This window comes from Sturnus vulgaris, chromosome 5 (genome assembly GCF_052056855.1).
Source record: "Sturnus vulgaris isolate bStuVul1 chromosome 5, bStuVul1.hap1, whole genome shotgun sequence".
Taxonomy (NCBI): Eukaryota; Metazoa; Chordata; class Aves; order Passeriformes; family Sturnidae; genus Sturnus; species Sturnus vulgaris.
Genome location: NC_142247.1, coordinates 14,738,828 through 14,764,608, shown reverse-complemented (window position 1 = coordinate 14,764,608; position 25,781 = coordinate 14,738,828). Strand labels below are relative to the sequence as shown.

Here is a 25,781-nt window from a genome sequence, read left to right as displayed (position 1 = left end):
AGAGGCTTTTGAGGGCAGGAATCACAATTACATTTTGGTGTCTCTAATGAACATTACAGACATATATGACTACATTACAGAATATTAAACATTTTGTTTTTCAGTTTGCACTTTTTCCTCTGAACAACATATTCTGGCCATTCCAAAGAGCATGATTCTACTTTTAATTTTCCTGATGAAGTACACACTCTCTTAAATATTAGTAGATCTATTAATGCCAGGAATAGCTTATATGATTCCTTCAGGTATGGTTTACCCAAAGCAGAGGTGGGGAGGGATCAGCAGCCTGGAGCTTGCCCACAGTATCTTGCCCACCAGAAGTTTTGTCTTTAGAGAAAGAATGGAAAAGCAGCTGGGCAGCTTCTCCATTGCTGCCACACACATCTGGCCCTGAATTCCAGCTCAGCCTTATTTATTTCAATTAGCTCATTAGACGTTTCAAGCCTCCATGCTTATCTCAAAAACAAATATTTGCAGTGCAGCACGTCACACTAGCCAGTGTTATGTTCCTTCATAAAGAAAGTCCTTGCAAAACACACCACAAATAGCTTGTTATAAATCTATTGTGCAAATCTTCATTTTGTCTTTGCTTGATTTTATAGGATTAAAGTCTCAGAATTGAGGCTGCATTAGTGTGGTGTTTCTGTGGAAATTATTTCATTTCATAATTATGTGTTCAAGTTCTAAAGGAGAAAGACAAGTGTGAAGTAAACAGAACTCTTACCAAATTTGCAGCACATAAGAACAAGCATTGTCTCAAAATCTCAAGTTCTTCTCTCCTTTTTTAAGACATAAGGAAAAACATTTGAGAGTTAGCAACCATGGCACTGAGTTGATGTTCCCTTGCATTGATGTAGTTAATCTATCAGCAATTCCATCAGCAAACCTATTTTTCAGACCTGTTAACTGTGGTCTGAAAATCAATTCCAGACTTAATCATGGACAAAGGGGTGCATTCCATGTTCTTCATGCCAGCGATACACATATATCACTTGGAAAATATATTCCAAGGTCTCAGACTATAAGAAATTTAATGCTTGCAATATTTATGACAGAATAGCACCATTGTGCTAAAGAGTGTGGAAAAGTAGACAGAATAGGTGATTCAAATGCAAAATAGTTTGAGCGTCTGTTTAAAATTCCTTGGCCTTCAGCCTTATTGTACAATCCAAGGCACGTAAAAATTGTGCTGGAATTTGCCTCTTGTCATATCTCATTGCTTAATTATTAAACGTGTTTGGTATGGTACAGTTGCTCTATAATAAAGTCTGTCATAACCTGAGCAAACAAAATTCCTTGTGCTATTGCCCTTGTAGGTAGTCAATACCTGATAAGGGCCAGGGCTGCAGCTCTGGGCTGAAGCAGAGCCATGCAGCTCTCCTGTGTGAAATGGTATCACTGGGGCAGTGCTGGCACTAACAGAGCAACCAGGCACTGCATTTTCAACTCCTTACTGTTTTCTTCATGAAGGAACAAATCCTACAGCTTTCTGTCCAGCTGGACATACCAGGGGAAGAGGACAGGACCGGCAATAGTAAATGCCAAAGCCTCTGGAGCAAGGGGCTGGAGATAAAACTGGCACTGATATCAGGTCAGACACCAAAATTACTGAGGTTTCTGTACTTCTCAGTACACTCAGGGAAGCAGACAGAAGAGCACAAATAGGGAAAGGACACCCTTCCTCCTCTACTCCTGCTTGCCCAAACCCATGGGATGGGTGGGGTGTGAAAAAAAATCTGTCTGAGGCACATACATGAAGCACTTCTGAACCTGTTTATTTTTAGGCTTTCCACTTGATTTTAACCAAGGACCCTCCAAACTAGGATTAGTGAAACAGACAATGACAAAGATTTTAATTTCTGTAAGCCCTAGGCTTAGCACCAGTGCAGCCCTTAGCAGACAGCCTCCTTCAGTTTTACCATCACCACTAGCTTTGTGTGTCCCTACTTTTTGTTTCTAAATTTGAGGTTGCTTGCCTGTTTTCCCAGATAGGGTTTGTGAGGCATCACTTTATCACTGATGCTTGTTGGAATAGTGCCAGCTCCTGGCCATGAGTATCAGTCACAGTCCAGCATCTCTTTGTAGGTACCCAAAAACTGAGACAAGATACATCCAAATTTATGGCTTTTCACTTCATTGGTTTTATCATTTTCTGTGCAAGTGCAAAACAGCCCCTTCAGTTAGAAAGGGAGTGCAAGAGGTGTGAGGCTCAAATACTGATGAGAGACACACTCTCATGTCCACCCCTTGGTCTCAGCCACAAGATGGGAACCCCCCCATGTGAATGTGCAGCCCAGCACAGGGCCAGGCAGGAACTCCAAAGCTGTACAATGAAGTGCCATGAATACTTAGTGACCTCAGGTCTCTGCAGCACATTTGCCAAGGTGCCTTTACCTGCAGGGATAACAGACGTGCAGCATCACCGAGTTCATTGTGAAATGCAGGGCTTTCCTAAACAGAAAATTGTATCTGGGGGCTGCCTGGGAATGTCTGTAGGGTGCTTAATTTTAGTTTTGCTCCTGGGTGAGCCTGGGGAACCAGGCAGGACGGCATCCTGGGAAGGAGAGAAAGGAGGGCTGGTGCTGTAGGTACTTCTGTGGATGTGATGCTGCTAATTTATCTTCATCTGTGGTTTGTGTTACACAGCAGCCAGAACTGGGGCAGCTGAGGTGCAGACCCTGTCAGCTATGAAAGCAGTTCCCTCCAGAGCAGAACTGATGCTGGCAGCTGGGAGTGGTGACTGTGCTGGTTGAGCAGCCAGTCCTGCCTTGCAATGGAGTCCTGCTCCTGGCTCAGCTCCCTTGAGGCTTCTCCCACTCCTCGCAGCCACTGTGGGCCCCTCAGGGCTGCTGTCAGCTGCAATCAGCACGGGGCGAGCTCCCTCCCTGCTGCCTCAGCTCCCAGCACTGCAGTGCAGGCATGGGCTCCTAACCACCTGCACCACAGAGGTGGCAAATTTTGGCAGAGGGCAAGGCAGAAAGCTGGAGGGAGCTTTTATGTTAGGGTCTTATTGATGGAGATACACTTTTTATAAGGCAGTCAAAAACCTTATACAGGAATTCTAGAATTCTATCTTGTCTCTAGTGCAAGCTGTGCACAGCAATGCCATAGCTTTACAACCATATAATCTAGCAGTATTTTCTAAAGAGACAGACTGGGAGTATTAAAAAAAAACCTTAGAAGTTAATTTCTTTTGAAGCCAACTAACTGAGCACTTGCAAACCTAACTTTATAAAAAGAGCTGTATGCTTAACCATGGGACATCCCACCCCACAAAGCTTTTAAATGAACTGGAAATTATTTCTCTTCAATGTCTTGACCTCAGGGCTCAAAGGGGGATCTGGCAGCAGCCGCATACAAAAACCCAGGTGGGAAACATTTAATTTCCCAAGATGTTTCTCCCATGGTCTTCATGAAGAGGAATTGCTTCAGATATTGCAAGTTGAGTTTTTGAATCGTGAAGCTTTGCCAGAGTAGGGGTGAAATACAAACAAATAAGTAAGTAAACGAATACATCTCTCTCTCCTTTATCATGCACTAGTTGGAGGGTATGGACAAAAATAAAGGTCCTGTAGAAAAAAGCTGATGTGAAAGCCTAGATGAGAATCTCTTGTCCAAACACTAAAGGTGTGTGTAAGGCCTGGCTGTGTTTGCTGTGTGCAGGAGCCCTCTGTTTGCAGGGGGAGGAGAGGGTCTAACCTGCATTGCCTGGAGTGGGAGCACACACACTGCTGCAGCCCACAGCCTGAGACCCTCCCCTGCCTCCTGTGCAAATACATCAGCTCTTGGGCTCATCTGTGAGCTCTTGGGCTCATCTGTGACCTCTTGAGATATTCTGTCTTTACCACTTACGCTTTGCCCATCCCTGTCCTACGAGGAAACCATGAGTTTTTCCCATTGTGAATTAAGTTAATGGAAAAATAATCTAGGGAAAATTGGCTGTTCTTCTGCTGATTACCTTTAGTTATCCTCCTAGCCATGTTGGGGTTCAGCACTACTGAAAGAATGAACAGTAATCTAATTAATATGCTTAGTGTACTAGACTAGAATCTAAAGACATATTCAGCTTGCCACAGCATGCACTTTTAAATTTTTTACTCAGCAGTAACATTAAAACAGCCAGACTTTCAGCCCTGCAAACTGGATAATGAATTTCTTTCATCCCAAACAATTTACTCCCTGGTGTATTAAAACACTTAACCAGATCAGTTGTATTTTTACCAATGCATGCTCTTACATGCAGAGCGATGGAAAAAATGAGCAGTGTGCAGTAATGATTATTTTCTTGGTAATTTTTTTTCCCTTAAAATTATAGGAATAAAGTCACATATTTCTCAGTCACAAGTGAACACTGTTTACACAATCTACATGAATAATGATAACAAGTATATTCCCTGCTGCCTTCACTCTCTTTGGATGCTATCCAGCATTGACTGAAGTCAGGGAGAGCTCTCTGTTGACTTCTCTGGAGCAAGATGGGATTTGCTGCCTGCAGTCGGCATTCCCCTCAAACAAGCAGAGCTCTCAAAATGCAGTGCAGATGGAAAAGTCCCATGCAGATGGCAGAGCTCATTGTACTTAGGGTTAGTAGGTTCACCCTCTGGGCCCCAAAACAGGGTCAAAGTCAGGCGGAAGGGAAAAAAACCCCAAGTTTTAAAATAAAAGTTTGCATGCTTTTTTCCCTGCCATTCCACTTTCTGAGGCATTTAGCTATATTTGGTTGTATTTTTAGGCTCTGTTCCAAGACCAGATTGAAGAACCAAAAACTTTGTGAAATGAAAGTTAGGATTTCCGCATGATCACTTCACTTCAAAAGCTTATGTTCAGAAAGAAATCCCCCACCCTGCCACACTTGTTAAAATACAAATGTTTTGTACAAATGCAATTTTAAGCTAGCCATATGAATCTGGTTTCAAGAATATAATTCTCTACTTCTAAAATTTGATACAACAGCACAGAAATGACATTGTAAGGAGCCTATCCTTTAATCATGAGTGTTTTGGGGTTGAGTTCCATGTTCTTTTGCAAACATGCATGGGATGAGGGTTCAGTTACAATGCACATACACGACTTTTCAAAGCAACTCCCAGAAATGCAGTTAATCATTCCAGCAAATTGGAATTTAGGGACAAGCCTTCTGCCCTTAAGAGAAATGAGGAGAAGCAGGGTTTGGCCTGTGGGGGTGGGATTCATCCTGGGTGAGGCGTGATGTGGACTTGAAACAGGCCCAGGTTGTCAGCCTTTGAATGTTGTGGTAGCCCTTAGCAAGTGAGAGCTCACATGAACTTTTCATTTGTGCATCCATAAGGGAAGAGATTCAGCTTTGGCTGCCGGCCTCTTCAGTCCTTCGGGCTCTCTGGGGTGGTTCCTCTTGATTTCAAAGTGTGTCAGCTGGGGCTTTTCATGCAGTTGTAAAAACAATGTGGGTTGATGAGAGTCACTCCCCACGAGGTGACCCCTGGAAAACCTGCTCAGTCAATGGCAAGAATTTTTATCCCATTTTGGCTGGAGAGAGATTAAATCGTTAGACTTTTTCCCATCATCAGCATCCTTGTTGTGGAAACAGAGCAGTCAATTTTTATTGTGGTTCGGCAGGGCTGTCCTCAGCACTGTGTATTTCCTGCTTGGCATCCACCTTCCTCGCTTTTAAAGTTCATTATTGGTAATCTGCTGTGAAAGAGAATATCGAGCCTGTATGTGTTGACCACCCAGGTCTATACATTCCTATTGTCAGATCTATATACTTCTGCTGTAATAAAAGCACTGCAGAGCAGAGCATATGATAAAGTGCTCCTGAGCACATCACTGAATCTTAATCTTTGCCTTACACCCTGTTTAGCACTATTTCTTCTGAAGCTGTGCAAATATCTGTGCAGTTGTATATTTTCAGCACATGCCACTGCAAAATAAATTATTCAGGATTGTTAGATTACCTATAAATGACACCAATCAATTAACACCACAGCCGGCAGTCTTCGGGGCTTTTGTCAGGCCAGGATGGTACAGCTCTCGACTCCATGTTTCCCAGTCTGCAGGATTATGGTAATGACAGCTTATTTTTATTGAATTTTTAATTGATGAGTAGTATGTCTGGACTCACTGTGCTAACATTAAGTCTAGGGAGAATTAATCTCTTGAAGGAGAACATGATACAAGCAGAGCTGCCCTTCTGCAAACAAAAAAACCTCATTTACACATGGCACGAAGCAACCAAGTGAGTTTGCTGCTGTCAGTTGTCACAGTCTTTCACAATCCTTTGCAATGAAGATTTGTGCCTTTTCCTTTCACAGGGCTTCATAAGCCTTTGAGGACATCATACACTGACATGCACTTCAGTGCTGCTCTGTAACAAGGTGAAGAAAGCAGGGTGGTTTCAGGTCATGTGAAACAAAGCAAGCAGCAGCCTCTATTGATCCCTGGGCTAAAGATGCCACGTTTCTTTTTGCAGACTGGAAAAGCCCCAGGTCTCCTTCTTCTGCATCACTGATGTTTCCAGTGTTTCTGCTGGTGCTACCAGCAAGGCCACTGGATAGCAAGGTCTGCAGCCCTCTGACACAGAAACAAACACTAATGCTGGCTACAAAGCCACAGAGCCATGAAATAAAATATTTGCTTCACTTTCTGGAACAAACAAACCTGGGATCCCTTCGTCCTTCCAAAATACCCAGCTCTTGGGCAGATTGTGCTGGTGTGTGCTCCTGGTGAAGGTAAAGGGTGACCCATGCAGAGAGCTGCACCTAAACACTGGCAAAGAATAACAGATGATTGGTGTTACCCATGTTGCTTTAAGGAGCAGTAAAGCTTCATGATGATGGATAAATACTATTATCATGCATTAAACATGTGTGGTTTAAGGACAGAGAGTAGTCCAATACCAGGTTTTTCAATACAGGTTGAATATGCCATTGAACTGTTTGTTTTATATTAAAATCTTCCTAGCCTCACAAACTAGAATCAAGCTATTCAGAGTCCAGCTGATTTAACTTAATAAAATCACTGAGAATAGTTAAAAAAATATACATTGTATGCTGACATGGATTGATTCATTAAGGGTGATGGTAGAGCCTGAATTGGAAGGTGCAGTGAAGACGATGATGAATTTTAATGTGGCCAGTGGCTACTGTTCAGCAGATATGAAATTGGAAATCAATGCTAGCTATTAAATACAAATGGATGCTTTACATCTGAAGCAGTCTTCCATTCTCAATCTTTCAGTGTGCCAGGGGGATGCTGGAATGAAGGAAGGAACCCCAGCCTTGCAAGGGTCTGCCAGTGCTGCTGCCTGTACCTTCTGTTCATAGCTGGGGTACATCTCATCCTCTGTGAAATGGATCCATAGCAAATGCTCCCAGCTGCTCCCATGCTGGATGTGGTGGCTCTACCAGGTCTAAATCTGTCTCTCTGTCTAGGACCTGAATGATTGCACCTGACCAGAAACTCATACATGTCTCTAGATCTCATAATCAGAAGGAAAATCTGTGAAGGGCAATGAAGGCATAATGGATGCAACGATGGCTGAGCCCACTGGCACCCAGAAGACTCGCCCAAGGCAAATTAGAGTGCAAACTCAAAAAGCCAAGAGTAACTGCACTGCTGCTGGAGGGTGTTGCTGGAGGAGTATGACATCTCAGGCCACCCTACCCTGGCCCAGGAAAATGATGTTGGATGTCCCCATGGGTGCTAGCATGGTGCCAGAAGTGGGTGGTAGGTAAGTCTCTGCTGCCAGAGTAGAAAACTCCCATCTGTGTAGCAGTGGAGACACTGCATGTCCTTGGAGGATCAGAGAAAGCCTCAGGGAGCTCTGTGTTATATTTTGCCTAGGACATCAATTTGCTATAATCCAACTGTGTTCCCATATAATGCAGAGACAAGATGTTTCAGCTTCCTGTTGCCTTGCTTTCTACCATCCCTCTTTTCAACACACACATGGACAATTGAAATAACTTGACTCTTTTGCTTCGTTATAAAATATTAAATGGAAAGACAGACCCTAAAGTGTCTTCTCCCCCTATAGCAAAGCAATGAAGAAATAAGCATGCCAATCTCATTTAAATATTTGCTGGCTCTGTTGATACTGGAACGTTGAGCTAATTAAATGAGAAAAAAACAAACACAGCTAGTAAACTATTGGTTTTCAAACAGTGTCTAACAAAATGAGCACCATATTTTAAATGTTCACCCTCTAGATCTCTCAGGCCTAATCAGTAATGTTTAACATGTCCTTTATGAAAATACTGTTTCTTTCTCCCATCCAGCAGCAGAAGAAGGGAGAAAAGCTGTTCCTAGGATGTGGATGATAGATTGCACCTGTGCACTGCAAACAGGCACAGATTCTCCTGTATGAGCATGGCAGTGGTATTGGTGTCATGAGTTCTTCTTGGGTAAGTTAACACAACAAATGGATTTAATTCCCAGTGAAGGGTCTGGGTGACATGCTCACCCAACACAGGAAAATCAGGGAGGTAAGAACAGGATTATAGGATATTTCAGCCTAGAGCCTGGCTTTTAGCATCAGCCAGAGTGGCCTTTTGCATAAAGTCCACAGACAAGCTCCAGTCAACAGAACTGGTTCAAGAGCTCAGACACCAGCTCTAGTAAGGAGGGACAGAAACGCACCAGCAAATGCACTACCTTATTTTTTTCTCTGTGTCAAAACTTGTCAGACTCCTGAGAAGCATCTCCCATTATGTACTATAATTTTACCTAGCATGTCATCCTTGACCTGTGCTGGCACAGCATATTTATCTCTCCTTGTGTATGGCTAATGTGTATAAATTTAGCTGGTAATGTTGAAGTATTAGTGATTTGCATTTTGGATGACATTTTTATACTATGAGAGGCAGATTTCAGTTTGATGTTCATTGGAGCTGGTGATCAAAAAGCAGGGAAGCACAGAAGTGTTGCTAAAGCATCTTCAGGAAGCATCCATTTTGTGAATATCTGAGATTTTTTTTTTGTTTTGTTTTGTTTTAATTGATATTTGACATTTCAGCCAAGCCTGGAACCTCCAGGATTTAATTGCAGTAAAATCAATGATACACCAGGAGTAATGAGGTGTACCTAAATTATCCTGAAATAAATATAATTGCTGTGTAACTCACCCAGCAGGTCCCAGTTTCCTCAGCCACAGTCAGTATCTTGTTGTTTTCCAAGTGAAAAGATGTCAGGAGCCAGTACAATAGAGCATAATCAGTCAGGGTGCTCTTGCTGTTTTGCTGTTGAATGTCATGTTGTGAACAGCATTTGCGAAGAGGAAAGGATGCTGGAATAAGATGATGGTTAGCTGGCACCCTGAGGGCGCTTCACACTTAAGTGGTGGGGAAGATGACTGTGGAAGTGTGATGCCAGAGTGGAGCAAGCACTGGTGCAGAGGACTTCATTCAGCTGAGAGGTCTGTGTAGATATGAATGTTCTCATTAGAATCGAGTTTTGACTTTCACTGCAGTATAGAAAAATCCTTGCTACAGGCCAAGATGAAATGCTTCATAAATTATCAGCTGTCACCTACTGGAGTCACAGCTCTGAGCCATGCAGTTCGTGGAGATGAGTGGCAATAAGGTACCTGGCCAGGAGAGCTATAAAAGCTATTGCAATTAGGGAGTCTGTTCTCCTAAGGGATGCTGTGGTACACATGTCTCTGCTCAGGAATTCTTGCAGCCAGATCTCTGCTTTGTTTCGTTCTCCTGAAGAGAAACATTCCTGAGATGTGGTGAGCCCGGGCCGGATGTCTTCTGCTGCCTGCGGATGCCTGACACATCCTTTGCTGGAGACCAGCAACACACCAGGTTTCAACTTCTTTTACTGCACTGCCTCTTCTACTGCAGAGGTTTCCTTACACACAGAATAACTCTGCCTTCATTAAGGACACTCAGCTGGGAAGGCAGGATATGCAGAATGAAGGTGTGATTTGGTGTGGGTCTTCCTACTGCTGCAGCCACTGAGCTACAGAGGCAGCCTCCATGGCTCCTGGAGTTGTGTTAGGTTCTCAGTGAAACTTACTTTTTTTTTGAAAGACAAATAATTTGATAATTTAAGCCTTTTAAAATTTTTTTTGAAAGCTCAGGGAGATGTAATGGGAATACACAGTCATCTGGACTTTTACAAAAAATAATACAAGATGAATTTACCTAATGAGTTCAGCTTGTGTATGTCTTAATAGCCTTCCCCTGGTAGTTTTATACTGGCTCCTATCATACTTCAATGCTTCTTTCAACACTTGTAAATAATACACAGGGCACAATTCAAGTTCCCACAGAAAGCAGCTTGCATTTAGTCACAAACAGAAATAAGTGCAGAAGCAATTACATAGATGCATTCAGGCAATAGGTCAAAAACTGGGCCAAATTCTGCACCTTTTGCTCACAAAAATAATCCCTGCTGATTTTCTAATGTTGCTGTGATAAACTGGGCTAGATTTTATGAAAGAATTAATGTTGCAATGTATTTCATATTAGGTCCCAATGCCAAAGGCATTTTTAAAACCTTCTATATGTCTAGCTAAAGCATAGTGGATGGATTTCTTACACTAATAGAGAACATAACCAATCAACTAGCATAAAGACTCTCTCTCCATCATCACCTTAGTCAAACGTCATCTAACTGAAGTGCTACAATTGCAAGACTTTTAAAATAGTCTATTATTTGTCAACAAGGTGGAGATTTTAATGCAAGTACACTATATCCATCAGTGTGCCTTAGATGAGCAGTTTGGATAAATATTTGAGGCGTAAATTTAAGTATGCTAGATGCCTCTGCATGGTGTGCTGGGCCCACTCTTTGAACTGGCCATTCCTATGCTGCTCAAAGAAGCAGAGAAAAGTGTGTCCCACTAGGCCATGTGCAATGTCCACTTCTTGCAGAGGCCATCTTAATTCACAAAGTGTCACTGGGCACTACCACATAACAGCCTCCACAACACAACTTACTGCTAATTTAAACCTGAGCTTATACTGTGGTCATGTTTGCAAAATGCGCTTGCAAAAATGTGTGAAGTAAATAATTTTCAGGTAGACCTTCTTGAGTACCAAGGTGGTATGCCCAAGGTGGCGAGGGTAGCAATAACAGCATAAGTCTTTGTTTCTGCCTTGAGAGCTAAGTGATTAGGCTGTGATACATTTTCATTTTCTTTCACTCTGTTTTCTGTTTCTGTGATCATGCCCCACTTCCTTGTCAGGGAATCAGGAATGAACTTGTAGGAGTAATGTGTGAGGGATGGATATTTTTTGTCTGATCCTTTATAACAGCATGACTTCTTCCAAAGTATTTTTATCTGGACAAAGCAGTATACACAGTTTACTAGCAGAAAGGGGCTTTCAGTATGAAAGTGTGAAGCAGAAGTAGTGTATGATTATCTCCTTCACCTTGGTTTTAATCTGTGTCTTCAAGGCATGATACTGTGTACATGAAGATCGTGCTGTTGACTTCAGTGGGATCAAGTACTAGAAACATGCAGAGGGAATGATACAAGAAAGTGCATTACAGCCAGTCTGCATGGAAGGAATTAGAAATACCAGGTGCAAGTTCAGAGAGAAGAAAGATGCAGATGTTGCGTTTTCTCCATTTAGAAAGAGGCATCCAAAAATCAATATTCTTTATACATAGTCCTGAAATATGCTGCCTAAGGTGACTTGGACACTACAGTGATGTGTGTCCTCAAAATCAGATCAATACAAACATCTGCTCCAAAGGTCTACCTTAGTCATAACAAGTACAACTACTGACTCCTCAGGACATGGGCAGCTCCTGCAGAAAGTAAGCACAGACATGGTCTCCAAACAAGTGTGTTTTTTGAAGATAATACTTCAGGTACAGTTTGCCTGCTAATTTACTCATTGTAGGAATTCCAGCAGAGATCAGACATGCTTTGGAGATGTTCTGTAAGAAGTAGAAAATATATACTCAGTGCAGCAAATTTTGATGATAAATATATGCTGTATTGTTTCATTCAAATGCATATACTTGTTCTTTTTCTCCTCAAAATCTAAATTCACTGTGCAGGCATATGTAAAAGATATACAGAATTAGCAAGGTACCTTTCCTAGTACCTCTTGTTTTTTAACATGACCTTACAAAATTTTCAAATTGAAAAACGGTGGGAAGCAGTGAGGCAGAATTTTCAGATCAACTGTTATAAGGGCAATGGAAAATTTCTCAGACATTCCCAAATATATTTCCATATTCAAAGGAATTCCTTCTGTCTTAAAGTGAATATTGTTCCAGAACATTTGCCATTTTATGACACTCTTATTCATGTTCTTCCAATCACCAGCTTTCCTAGGAAACCCGTGCTTAACACGTAAGGCTAGATTTGCATACCTGTAGAAATCATGGAGACTGAACCTGCAGGAGGACACACACCCCTAAAACCTTTCTGGCCTCTTGTATTTCGGGTGAGGTGAACTAATACAGATATTCTCATCTTTCTATGCCAATGAAAGAAAATTTTGCCAGAAATTCACACACTTGACACAATAATCAGAGAGAAATAGAAGAGGAATTTCATAACTCATCCCCAGTCCCAACTGGGAGCACACAGACCCCAGTTATTTCTATAGTACTGCACTGATAGTCCCACACCAGCAAACTCCAGGCCTCAGTGGGGAATGTCTGCTTAAAGGAGACCATTTTGTTATAAAATATATTTTTAATTTTTTTTTTGAGGCAGTAAAATGGCATGTCTAAAAGCACCATTCAAATGTGTCATGATGCCACCTAGTACTTTTATATAATACATCAGCAAGATGGTATAGTTTGAATGGAGTATCTGTTACTTTAAAGTAATTTTGCTCTCAGGAACTAAGGCAAATTGCATTTGTTTTTCTAAAATGGTTACCCTTACTGAGCCTGCAAGGATTCTATTTCTGAGAGGGGCATATTTCAGTGCAGTACTATTATTCCTAAGAAATTAGTCATATTGCATCACCAACACAAAACAATGAAACTAAAGAGCCAGGGCCATAATTTGCTCTCACGCATACTGGTGTAACTCCACTGATTTTTGGGCACACCCGAGCTGAGCAGGGATGTGTCAGAAAAGCCAGTCATAGCCCGAAGGCTGCTCTGCTCTCCTGAGGAGTGAGTGTCCCACTGGACTGGATGACAGATGGGATGGGAGCACCATAGGCTTGGCCATCTCCTCCCCACCTTTCCTCCTCTGAGGCACCAAGGGTACGTGGCAGCTTGTGCTGGACGAGAGCTCCCCACAGAGAGGGCAGTCAGGTCAGGAGACTGGCTGCTTCCCACCTTCCTTTGTCCTATGGGGCCGATGCAAAGCATTCAAATACTGAATTAGACAGAGTCACTCCCCTTTCCTGGCATAGAACAATTGCAGAAGCCCATCGTTTCTTATGCCTGTTGAAAAGTAAGAAAAAAAATCACTATATTGTGGTAGACTTCGGAGACAGATGCATTTCTTCTCTATTCAAATACTACAGTGGTCTGTGTCCTGATTGACCTTTGCAGTATTAACATTTTTAAAGCATATTTTTAAATTAAAATGGGCTGATACAAATTTCCATTCTTGGTCCTGGATTGAGCACTTTGATTCACATTGTACTCTCAGTGAGGTTTCCAACAAAACATTTGTCAAAGTGTGGAGCTACTTCAGATTTCCATGCAGAGAATTAAGATCAAGATCTACCCTTGACATCTGAGCCTTCCTCTAGTATAGATCAGGAGTTTTGACACTAATCCATGTTTAAGACTAAAATCTCATTCTATTTTTACTATCAAAAACCCCTCTCCTGTGCTCTTTTTAGTAACTCTGCAACTTTATGCTTGTGAATATACTGTAGAGAGAAAAATTGAAACTAGCAACTAAAATAGCAGGAACATGATCTACTAAGCATCATCGTCTGAGCAGTTCTTTCCCCTTCCCCCACATGCCAGCCTGTTCTCAAGTATGCAATCACATTGTGAAGGCTGCCCTACAAAGGAGCACCTGAGGAAAGCAGCTGTGGTACACCAGGGCTGCTTACATCCCTATGTGTGTACTCGTAACCGTGATGGATGAGGGTGAGAAAGCTACGTGGGCAGGGAAGTAATTGGAAGTAATCACAAAACAGACTTGCATAAGTGAAATGATGCATACAAGTAGTCTTTGGAGATTAAAGATATTTGGGTTGGGAGAGGAGCTTTAATTGGAACTGACCTTGTAAAACATGCTGCCTTATGTTCAGGCTTATAATCATGGGTGGGCCATCTGATCTATTTAAAAATGCCTGGTTCACATTAACCACCCAGGTTTTAGAGACAGTTTTTAGATGCTTGGTGGTATCACAGAGAACAAATTACTGTGTTTGAATACTGATCCAGCGCACTCGCAGTTAATGGAAATGAGTACAGATGTTCAGTGTAGCACCTTAAACAGCACTATCATGCAATGTTTTGACCTAAGAAAACACTTTCCTTCAGGAATATAAAATATTAATGATCCTACTGCTTCTTCTAGGACAGCAGATTGCCAGTTGCTGATCTCTAGATAGGTTTTTATCTGTAACAGACAAAAAGATCTAATAAACCCAGCAACTGTCCTAGGAAGATTTGGTCGAAATTAGTTCCTTTGATTGTAACACAGATCCAAATGTAATAGGACCAACACTAACAAACATGCCATTTTGCTCAGGAAAGCTGAGCAAAAAAGAAATGCTGTATCTTTGTGCACTCTGGGTTGGGGCATGTGAAGGGTGGGGTTGGAAAGGGGAAAAGCAGATTTTTATGAGGAAGTCCAGGGCTGCACTTTCCAGGGTCTGGATGCAACAAGTGCCTCCCCCTTTCTTTTGATCTCAAAAATAGCACACACCCATTGTCTGTGCAACAGCCGAAATTCCCACCCCTCTTTAGAAAGGAAGCGTGTGAATACTGGATGTTTAAATTTGTGGAGTTTTGATTGTGCATCGCTGATATGAACTGGCAATGCATTTTTAGTTTTAGTTTTTAATTTAATTTTATTTATTTGGCAAAGAGTGAGTCCCAGTAATTCACTCTGCCAAGTTTCAAGGTCTGCTCCCTGGGATGTTTCCTGCATCAGTTGTGCCTGTCAATGCCTTGGGACCAGGGAAGCCGGGTGTCTCACAAAGGGTGGGTACTTCTAACAGGGTGAGACCAAGCTCTGCTCCACAGACAGGGGAATAGGATGGTGAAACATCTCTGCTTGACCTGAAAGCCTGCTAGAAGCAAAGCAAGTGCAAGCTCCTTGTGCAAGCTCCTGCCCTGTGCAAGCTTCAAGGTTCAGGGTTTCTAAGTATCCGTGACAAATCTATTGCTAAATGGCATATAATTGACAACTGCATGTAAATTGTAGTCCTTCTCAGGCAAGGGACTTGCAGTGTGAGAATACACAAAATGCCTCAGAAATATTTGAGAATTGATGACTGAAGCCTGTACTAATGAAAACTCAGGTTTTAGCAAAATGAAGTTTTTTCTCAGAAATAATTTGCTTTCCTCTATGTTATATATAAAAGAGTATTCCCCCCCTTTCCTACCTCATTGGCCAAAATTGAGAACTCACTTACTTACTTACAGTGAAGTTTTCTGCCAAAAAATCAAGTTTCCTGTAAGGAACTCTTTCTTTCTTACCCCAGCAGTTTCTGACTGGCTTCATGTGCGTAACCTCTGTGACTGTAATGTCTGGGTGTAGCATCACACTTCCAGGAAACCAAACCAAATTCACATTTGACACAAATGACTCAGGAACTTAGAATAATATATTAAAGTATGCTGTCTGTGTAAGAAATGGGAATTGTTAAACCTATTTTTAAAGGAATAGTCTCTGATCTTTTTTCTTCCTGCAACCCAGCCTCAGACTTCCTTAAAATCTTTTGACATGCCTCAATTTTTTTTCAGTCTTCTGTTGCTAACCTCTGTGCAGGCTTTCAAGTGGATGCTGTCCAGAAATCCTATTACAATAAATTTACTGTATTAAAAAAATCTGAGGAGGAAATAAGATATGGTCATATTATTAAGTCTGACTGTTCACCACTGCCAGCTTTTCATCCAGCCCTTTGTTTATTGTCATCTTATCCTGCACTTAATCTCATTTAAAGCATAGGTGCTTTAGTACAAGGACCTTCCATTTTCTTTATTTTGAGTGCCTTCTGCATATATGATACCCCATTCAAAGCAGATATTCTCTCTCTCTAAAGTGCTTTCTACATTTATAGTGCCATAGCAATAAATTGTTACAAAAGCTTAATCAAGACTTGCAAACCTAACTGAAATGTATTTCTGTGGCTCTTAGTCTCCTTTCTCATAAATAGCAAGGCCAGCTTTCCTGTATTTTAGGAGAGATCAATTACCATATTTATCTAGAAATGCTGCTTAAAGGAATGGATTAGATACCAGCAAATCTGAGTAAGAAATCAGTAGTATACTAGAGTGTATACCCCTAAAGAAATCTTGAGGATCACTTGTTTTAACTTGAATTATCTTGGGATCTCTGATACCTATTTGGAGAACCATAATGTGGAGCCTTCCAGGTTGACAGTCTGCTCAGAGGACAGCATGAGAGCAGCTCTCCCCAGAGCTGCAGTGCCATGTGGATGCAGGGTCAGTGCTGACCTGGGGGCAAAGTGCTGCTGAGATATTTCACTTTGAACCCTGGGGCCCAAACACAAACTTGCACTGAGTGAGTTGTGTGGCCACAGCCAAAGGGAATGGGACCACAATGGCAGCCAGTTAACCTTATTTTTATGATGTGGTCCTAGCTGTCCACATCACTGCAGATCCAAGTGGGGAAAACAAAACAAAACAAAACAAAGAAAAACAAAAACAAAAACAAACAAACAAACAAAAAAAAAACAAAAAGAAAAAAATTACAAAAAAAAGAGGAAGTGTGCTTTAAATACTTCAAATGCTGCAGAAAAAGAAAAAAACTCTTACTTATTCGCAATGGATTTTCAATTTGTTTGGGGGGAGGAGGCAACACCGAGGCTCTGTTCCAAACACGTCCTCCTTCCCCCATTGTTCAGAAGACATTGCGAACGAAGCGGGCTCTGCAGAGGTGTCCTGTGCCGATGTTCCCGGAGCGGTGGCAGTCCTTTGGATGGATGGCAGCTGCCCAGCACAGCGCCGAGCGCTCAGCAGCGCTGGCGACGCTTTCTGCTGCATCGGGTTCCTGCCACCTAGCGGTGACAGGCCCACCCTGCCCAGTCCCTTCGGCCACGCAGACAGCGCTTCCCGCATTTTTTCATGAAAACAAACAAGCAAAAAACACCACAGTGTACTTTCTAAAGCACAACGTCCTAGGTTATTAATCAGTGCACTGGATCCTCCGGTAAGTTTTGTCTTTCATCTCCAAATCACACATCAGCCCTTAGAAGACTGCAGATGATATCCCTGACTTGGGTGAAAGAAAATGCCAGAGGCATGTGTTAACATCTTAAACTTGCCTGCCCGCTCCAGCTGGCTCTGCCTGGGTCTTGAAGCCAGAGGCGATGCAGTAATAAAACAGCAGAATAGAGGAGCACTTCACTTGAGCAGTTCTCACTCATCGCCATTCCTTCATCTGCCCAGGTCATCATACAGTTGTCAACAGTCCATGCATTGCCTAGAAGCCCTGGAAGGTGTATCTGAAAAAATAAATGGTTCTAAGTAGCTTTATTTAAGTGATCTTGTCTTTCACTTTGATTTGTGATTGTTTTCCTAGCCTGGAATAGACAGATGTAACAATCATTTGTCAGCAAACCTGCAGTAAATTTTAAATTAAAATTCTTCAATTTGTCCTTGTTCAATGACATTTTCAGCCTTGCTTAAGCAAACTACTTATGAAGGTTTCTCATCTTTTTGGTAAGACAATTTAATTCAGGGAAAACAAAAAAATACAGCATCTATCCACATTTCAGCGTTAGAGTTGTACCAGGAATGAATCTGGAGCAGCAGATTTATTGACCAAAACACAACAGAAGAAATTCTTGACTTCAATCTTTCTGCACTGATTGAGCCACAGAACAGACTGCAGTGGAAATTTTCTAGTATTGTGCATTCATGTATGGTTTAATGGATTCAGACCAATACTGAAAAGAAAGTCAGCACACAAATCTTTAGAGAAACTGTCACGCCACAAAATCTGCATTCTTCCCACTCAGAGACCAAAGATTTGACTTGCCCTGGTGAAGAGGTAGGAAGAAATCTGAAAGCCTAAATTGCTTTACTTCCCAGGAGCATGGGAAAATGTGGTGCTTCTGCCACTCTTTTCTGGAAACTGTTAGATTAGCTTTAAAATAATTGCAGGATCATCTATGGGTTGTTCTGATAAGAAATGTCTATAAAACCTCTTGCTAATATGTAATCTTTAATCTGGAACCTCAGTAGATGGTCCTGTTATCTGTGTGATGTGTGGGCTCTGGTCTTGTTTTCAGCCACACATCCTTCTTCCAATAAGCCTTTCTGCCATTGGGATTACCCAAAGTATCCAGGAAGAAAACCTGTAATTGTAGCAGAAATGATAGCATGCCAATAAAGGCTTTTTAGGGATTTAATCGGTGCTCCTTAAATAATCCAATTCAAAACACAATGAGAACTATGTTTGAGAGATGATCCGTGCATCTTAAAGAATGTAAGAAATGGATTAGAAAAGCATCATTTGTTGAAGATTAAATATTTTATAGACAGAAAAAAAGTGATAAATATGGCTTCTTTAAGCTTTCTTAATACAATGCTTTCAGTGTTCAGTGAGCACCGGGGGTGAAGAAAATGCAGATGTAAATTAGGAGGAAAATCACCTGGAAGAGCTTCTACATTAGAATTATGTTTTAAAGTTGTAGTCAGGATAGATGCGGCATGTTATGACAGAAACCAATGTAACATCTTCTTTAACAGCAAATTGTTTATTTGAGGATCACTGTGTCTGGGAGGGAGCAGAAGGAAAAAAATTAAACATTAAATCTCAAATATTTTTTCTAAGTTTGAAAAGGCAACAACATCACAGACGCTGCCACCATGACCCACATTCAAAAGAGAGACTGAAAAATGCAGAAAACCCCCAAAAATACCATTCTATAACCTAAGAATAATGTATCAGCTGTGATAATGCAGTCAAGATGGATTGACTTCTTGGATCCTGTTGGTAGTGTTCAATTAACATGCCAAAAGATTCTCTGACATCTTCCTGTATTATTTTTACAAGTTTAATTTCCAATAAGACCAGAGCAGACTGAAACTGTCCTGTTTTTGGTTTTGTTTTTTTTCAACAAAAATGTAAAATATTTGGAAAATCTGATAATTTCAATTGGAAAATTTAGGTTTGTTTGTCATATGGAATATTTAATGTACAGATATTTTCCACCAGAGAAAATACTCTGTGAGAAGTTAATGCCACACTGGAGGCATGCCTTAGACCCTTTTCTCCAAATACAAGGTGGGATATAGTTTTCTGCTTGCATTAGTGGCCCCAGAAGTCCTGCAAATGGGTGTTAATTAGTCACAAACAGCCTGTCTTTCCCATACTGCTACACTGGACACTGTGTAGTCAGAGAAATATTTACCCATTAAAAGAAAAACAAAACCACTGGGATATTCTGAAAATATTAGGTCTAATTTTTTGTATATGAAAATCCAAACCTACATGGAAACTTGCAGCATAAGTCAGCCAAAAGAAACAGGTTTTTCCTACACATTTCTATTTTAAGATGGATATTTGCAAACCTACCTACTACCTACCTAATACTGGCTTCTCTCCTGCAACTTTGCATCCTGGTACAGATGAAAGACTGCTTTGTTTGCTGAGAGAATTTCAACCTGGCTATGATAGTAGAAGTGGTGGAACACCTGCCTGAAGAAACCTTTAAAAACAATTAAGTACCATGACTGTTGGTTTTAATTCACTGTGAAATTGCTCTTTAGATTAATGCTTTCACCATCCTTCAGAACAAGATTATCTTTTTCCTTCTCTCGAGGTCATCAGGAACGTTGGTCCTTACATCAACAGAACTTTTAGGATATGACAGTTTCAGCTTTATCTGTTCACCTGATACTCTCATTGAGGGTTAGATTCTGACAGCCCATTGTAACTGATGATGGTGACACCCAGCACATCTGCAGGTGGAGATTTTGATCACAAAACCTTTTGCTGCCATTCCAGATTAAAAAACAACAAAGTTTATTCAGATTTTGCAAAAACTGACAACTGATGGTTCTCATGAATGACAGCAAACCACTGCTCACATGGCCAGGTTCAAGCCACTGACTAGAAAAGAAAAGATTTTAAGACATACTCCTTTTTAGATCTCTTAGCAGAGATGATTAGCCAATGGCCCTATATTTAGATTTGGTCTGTGGCAAGGAAAGGGATACCTTCAGCAGACTGTACCTCTGAGTTTGCTCCACTGATTTCAGTGGGAGCCACTTAGGAGAAGAAATTTCAGTATTTCATTCCCAGGTACTGTCACAGAAAGAAAAACTCTAATGAAATTATCTTTGGAAGCGTACCATTGCAAGTCAGGTATTTTGAAATGAATTCAAAGTATCATATTTAATTGCAGATATTTTCTGAAAGCTGTTAAGTACACAAAGTTCTGGTTTATCTGAAGTTGAAAAGACATCCAAGACTAAATTGATTGAAACTTTAATTTTGGGTACTGAGACTGAGCAGCTGCGATAAGGACCAGATTGCTGGTTGGGTGGCATTTTCCTGTTCAAGTGGTATTGGAAACTTTAGATTTAGACACAGGTGCAAAGAAAATACTAGAAACCATCTATAACCATATATATTATTTGTGCAGACCAGCTGTAAAAACAGCACCCATTTTATAAAGGTCCTGAAGCAGGCTCCCATCACCAGGAGGTGTGGCTGCCAGGGATTGGGAATGATGCAGAGTGAGTGCAGCCAAGGCAGAGGTCCCCAGGCAGTGCCACGGGGAGGCTACAGCTGGGACCTGTCCTGGGGGAGCTGCTGCCAGAGGAGTCTTTGCCCGAGAGACAGTGCTGCTGCCTGGCCTCAGCCCATCCCCAGGTGGTGGTTTTCCTCTAGCTGGGAATGTGTGGAGTCAGGATCAACTGCACAGGTCTTGCCTTCAGCAAATCTCATTAACAAGTCCCCAGAGAGCAGCACGGACCACTGGGCCTCTCCCTGGGAGCAGCAGGGGTAGGGCCAGGCTCAGCCTGTAACTCCACACCTGTGTCCTCTGCAGACAACACAAAGACATTCTGTCTTCAGCCAGAGATGAGTAAGGCCCTCCAGGAACACCCTCAGCTTGCTCAGTTTCCCTGGTGAATATTACCTGGAGGAAATAATTTTTTTAAGAAACTCAAGATATGTGTGTCACAGTGATGCCATATCTGCTGTAGAAAGAACTTTAGGATTTTTGCCAACTGCTGTTTACACAAGACATTATTCAAGTGGTGTCCCTGGGGGGCTGCAGATGGAGAAGGAGGTAGAAAACAGCTGTGGTAGTAAATATTAGATTTCTTTGTGCTTATATGTGTGTTAGATAGCAGTGAAGCTCAGACAATTAAGGAATTTCAGCTTTAGTAAGGACATGCTGACAAGATCATTAAGATTTGACTTGTGTGGCACTGGATCACCTACCAAGCAGGAGCACATGATGGCACTTCTGGTGAATTATCCAGAGTACAGAGTTTGTTATTTGTACTGGCTTTATATTGTCGGGGGGGAACTGGTATGGTATGGATAGAATATACCCAAAACCAATAACAACTGGAACTCTTTTTTATCACATTCAAATCACGTGCCTGTAGCACTTTGCACCATGAGGCTGCAGTGTTTTGATGCAGTATTCAGTGCCCTAAAATATTGCTGAACATAATTCCAACTGTAAAGCTGATCTGCAGTAATCAAAGGCTTATACACAATGTTCAGAAGCTCGTGTCCTTGCGAACAGCCACAACCATGTGTCAGAAACAGGTACACAGTCAAACAGATTTCTTGCAATACCTAAGTACAGGTAAGAAATGTGTACACCAGTTGATGTGTGTGTGCCTAGGGCAGACAAAAGTCAGGAGAACAAGATTTTCATTCTGTCCTACAGGGCTGTTGAAATAGACTTCTGTTTGTCCACCTTCTGAAGGATGCTGCCAAGAGCAGCAGGGAAAAGGATAGCTGCTCACATCCCGATTCCAAAAAATAAAGAACAGTGTCATTTGGACAGCGTGGCTAATTTGCACTCCCTTAATGAGTCTTCCCTTCTAAATGGCTATGAGTCAGCATCATGGAAATGTGATTTCTTACTGATGTATGCATATAGCACCAATAGTGTGATAACAGTTTATTGTTACAAATGGCATGCAGAGCATAGTAAGAAATGAAAAATGACAAAAATTTCACTTAAAGTTTAGTGTGTCTCTTACAAAAGGTTTTCTCAACACAACATAGGGTATTCTTCTGTCTAACAGATGGTCCTCTGCAGTGACTATTAGCTTCTTTGCCTTCCCTTTTGAGGTTGAGCTGCATTACCTTGCCAACCCAGCTGAGCCTGCCCACCAAAGCCATGGTACTTGAGACCCATCTCATGCTTCCATTGTTACAGTGCAGTTACCAGTGCATCAGATCATCCCGGGATAATACTCACACATCCTGTCTACAGGAGTTACTCCCTGAGGGGTTGTCAGAACAGATTATTTATGCCAGCATTGCACAATTTTGCTACTGCAGTGCACAAATTTATGCACCTTTAAAAACAGAGATTATTTCTATAGTATGAACAGTCATGTCGACTGGTAATGACTGAGTGCATAGAGCTGCACACATATCATAAATTAATGCCCTGTGCTCCCTACAGAAACAGAGATTGCTGTTTATACCTATAAAGTGGGTGCAAGCTCCTTTGCTGAAGAATGAGCAGCTGTGGCTTCTCTGTGCTCTTCAGGCAAACATTAGATCAAAATGACACATGCTCTCCTAGATTCTTTTTTCTTCTAATGTAAAAAATGAAGTTGGCCATGGTTGCCCTTGCATCATCTACACACATTTGAGATACTCTGTTCTGCTTCTGAACTGGAATTCTACACTTTTTAAAAACGACCTTGTACTTTTATTAAAAAAACAACCCTCCTGATTAGCAGATATCAAACCATAGTTAGAAATGTCATTCTCACTTTAAAGAGGGAGGAATCATGGACTAAGGATGCTGATTTCCAAAATGGTCTGATCTAAGACATTTTAAAGATCCAAGACCACTTTGGGTTGCCATGGAGGTTGGCAGCCCTTGGTTATGGAAAGCCCTGCTGTATGTGTCTGGCCCTGAGGGTTAAAGACGAAGTTCTCAAAAGCAGCCATCACTTTTGTAGTGTTTTGTCCTAAGAACACACAATGCACAAATAAGTAGATGGTAGGTGGCGAGTTGGATCTATCTATCTATCTATCCATATTTCATGTTTAGGACCTCTTTAACAGCTATAAAGAAGAACTATATAAGCTTTTTTTGCTTTTCAGAATGAAATTGTACCAGAGAGGCAGACTACATTAAGATGATAAGAGCTAATGCTTTTGCCAAGATCAGAGACCTGAAGCCAAGATATCTTCAAATCCAGACCCCTGTAAGCAAGAAAACGCTGCCCTTTAATGACTGCTGGATCAACTCTGTCACTTGAAAAAGGGATTGAAATTAGTTCTAAAATTAAACTAGTTTAAACACTGCAGCTTCTAAATGGGTTGTAAAATAAGCTGGGACAAGTTTGCACAAGAAACATTTGCTCTTATGAGTAAAAACCATGGGACCTAAGCCAGGCCAGCTGTGCTAGCACTCCTCCTTTGCTCCTACACTAGTGAGTGCCAGAGGCTACAGACTCTGGAGGTAGAGAACAGTTTCATTGCTCTTGTTTGATTTCCTTTAGGCTGACACATGGAGTGGAGTTGTCAGGCTTCACAGCAAGCTGCGTCTAGCCTTTTCTGGCTGGAGGTAGGGCTGCTGATACATCATACTCTGACTTTTGGCAAGAGACACCACCAGTATTAAAACAAAAGAAAGAGACTTCAGGTTACCAGCTCCCTAAGGGAGCCTGCGGTATCCGAGTTTACAAGCAGGGAGAGAAACAGGTTATGGGAAGGTCTTTATGTAGTTAGATGTAATAATTAGCTGTTCACAGGCTGAAGTTCAAGAAAAAGTCGCCCAAGTCTTGAAATCAAGACTTAAGAGTATGGGTGTCAAGAGACAGAAAAGGCCAAAGATTAGGTCTGGATGTGTAGCAAGATGTGGAGATTCTAATGGGAAAACATACCGTGAAAAGAAAAAATGACGGGTCACAAATTACTCATTTGAAATTATAAGAAACCAAATTAAATTTTGTACATGGTTTATCAAAAGAGATTGCATCTTTTGATTAATTTGAAGAACAGCAACAAGACAATCTAGATCTGGAGTAAGAATCAGCAAGGCAAATTAAAATACTTGTATTTGCTTTGTAGGAAATAAAGGAATAAGATGGCAAACCTCTCAACTGTTACAGAAATTTGAAGTAACTTGAACTCAAAACTATTTAGACATCTAATGTAGCAACACAAGCTTTAAATGCTTATTTCTTTAAACAATATGATCCAATAAATTATACAGACCAGTTACTGACAGATACACACTTACATCACTCTCTGCAAGTTTATGTTCCAGAAAACTGAAAGCAATCCTTCCCTACTTTTCCAGACTGTGAGTCTGTGAATGCAGTGCAACCTTTTCTACACACAGATCTATGCTTATGATTTCATTATTAATTTATTTATTCAACCCTCATATGGAAATAATGGTACTGGCCTAAGCATCTTAGCATTCTTACATAATATTGCCTTGAATACCTCTATCTTCAGTAATGTGTATACATTGAACCTGAAGTGGCTGGTATACATTAGCAGTGATAAAAAATATGAGGTAAAGACAGTAGTAGCTCAATGGTTGACATATTTATTAAAGTGCTTCCCCTATCTCATAGCTATAAGGAGAGATCTAAAATGCAAGTTAAATCAATCAGTGCCTAAAGAGGAATGTGAATTCCAGTGTTTCAGGATATTTATTGTGTTTTATCTTAAAAAAATAAAGAGACACGATGAAATAAAAATCTGCATATCAGGTTGGTGTGGTGTCCTACTGTGTTTGTGCACTAAAGTACATCTCCAAATTCAGACAGCCCCAAGCCATCTGTAAAAGCATTGTTGTAGTTTGATAAATGAAAAACACCCTAAAAACATACGGAAATTATGTTTGGCCTGGTTTCCATACATATCAAAGAGGAAAGATTCCTGGCAAACCTGGAATATGTATTTTGAACATTGCATTTTTGCCAGCTGGCTTTTCACATTCTGTAGAAAGTTTGCACGTTACTTTAGAAAATGTACTGAACTAGACCTGATTGAACAGTACGAAATAAATCACTATAATAACAAAACAAAAAACTTTATACGGTGGACCTAGTAATTTCAAGTGTAATCGGCAAGTAAATGATACCAAAATTGTTGTCTTGATCTTGAAATTCATGAATAAGGATGTGTGAAACTTGAAAACACTATAAATGCAGCATCTTTCTTCTGTCCTCCCCGCTGCTGTTCGCATCGCAGAAAAACATTTTACTTTGCTCGCAATCTTTTCATTACAGATTGGTGCTCTCCCCTGCTCACATCGACAGAAAGAATTGTTGCTCACCAGTCATACAGGTGATCCAGACTCTGCTCGAGTGAGTGGTCCGGCACTGACATTGCTCCCGTGGCTGGCAGGGCGCTGTGCCGAGGCAGAGGGGACACAGCCCCGGCTGGAGCAGCTTTCCCCAGAACTGGTGACAGGGAACACGGGCAGGGTCGCAGCCACGGGCAACAGGCAATGTAAACACACCGGGCTGTCCTGGGC

At 41.3% G+C, this 25,781-nt stretch overlaps 1 long non-coding RNA gene across 2 annotated transcripts; it reads right to left on the bottom strand.

The window, feature by feature from the left end:
• Window positions 1-3,745: 3,745 nt before the first annotated feature.
• Window positions 3,746-25,781, bottom strand: LOC148223570 (uncharacterized). Of its 2 annotated transcripts, none has more exons than XR_015803779.1 (5): window positions 25,581-25,781; window positions 18,720-18,844; window positions 16,879-17,567; window positions 9,102-13,350; window positions 3,746-6,744 (listed from the first exon to the last, which is right to left on the bottom strand). It is a non-coding gene; the product is annotated as an uncharacterized LOC148223570 (long non-coding RNA). The 2 variants fall into 2 exon arrangements; XR_015803778.1 differs by having other exon boundaries at window positions 3,747-6,744; window positions 17,388-17,567.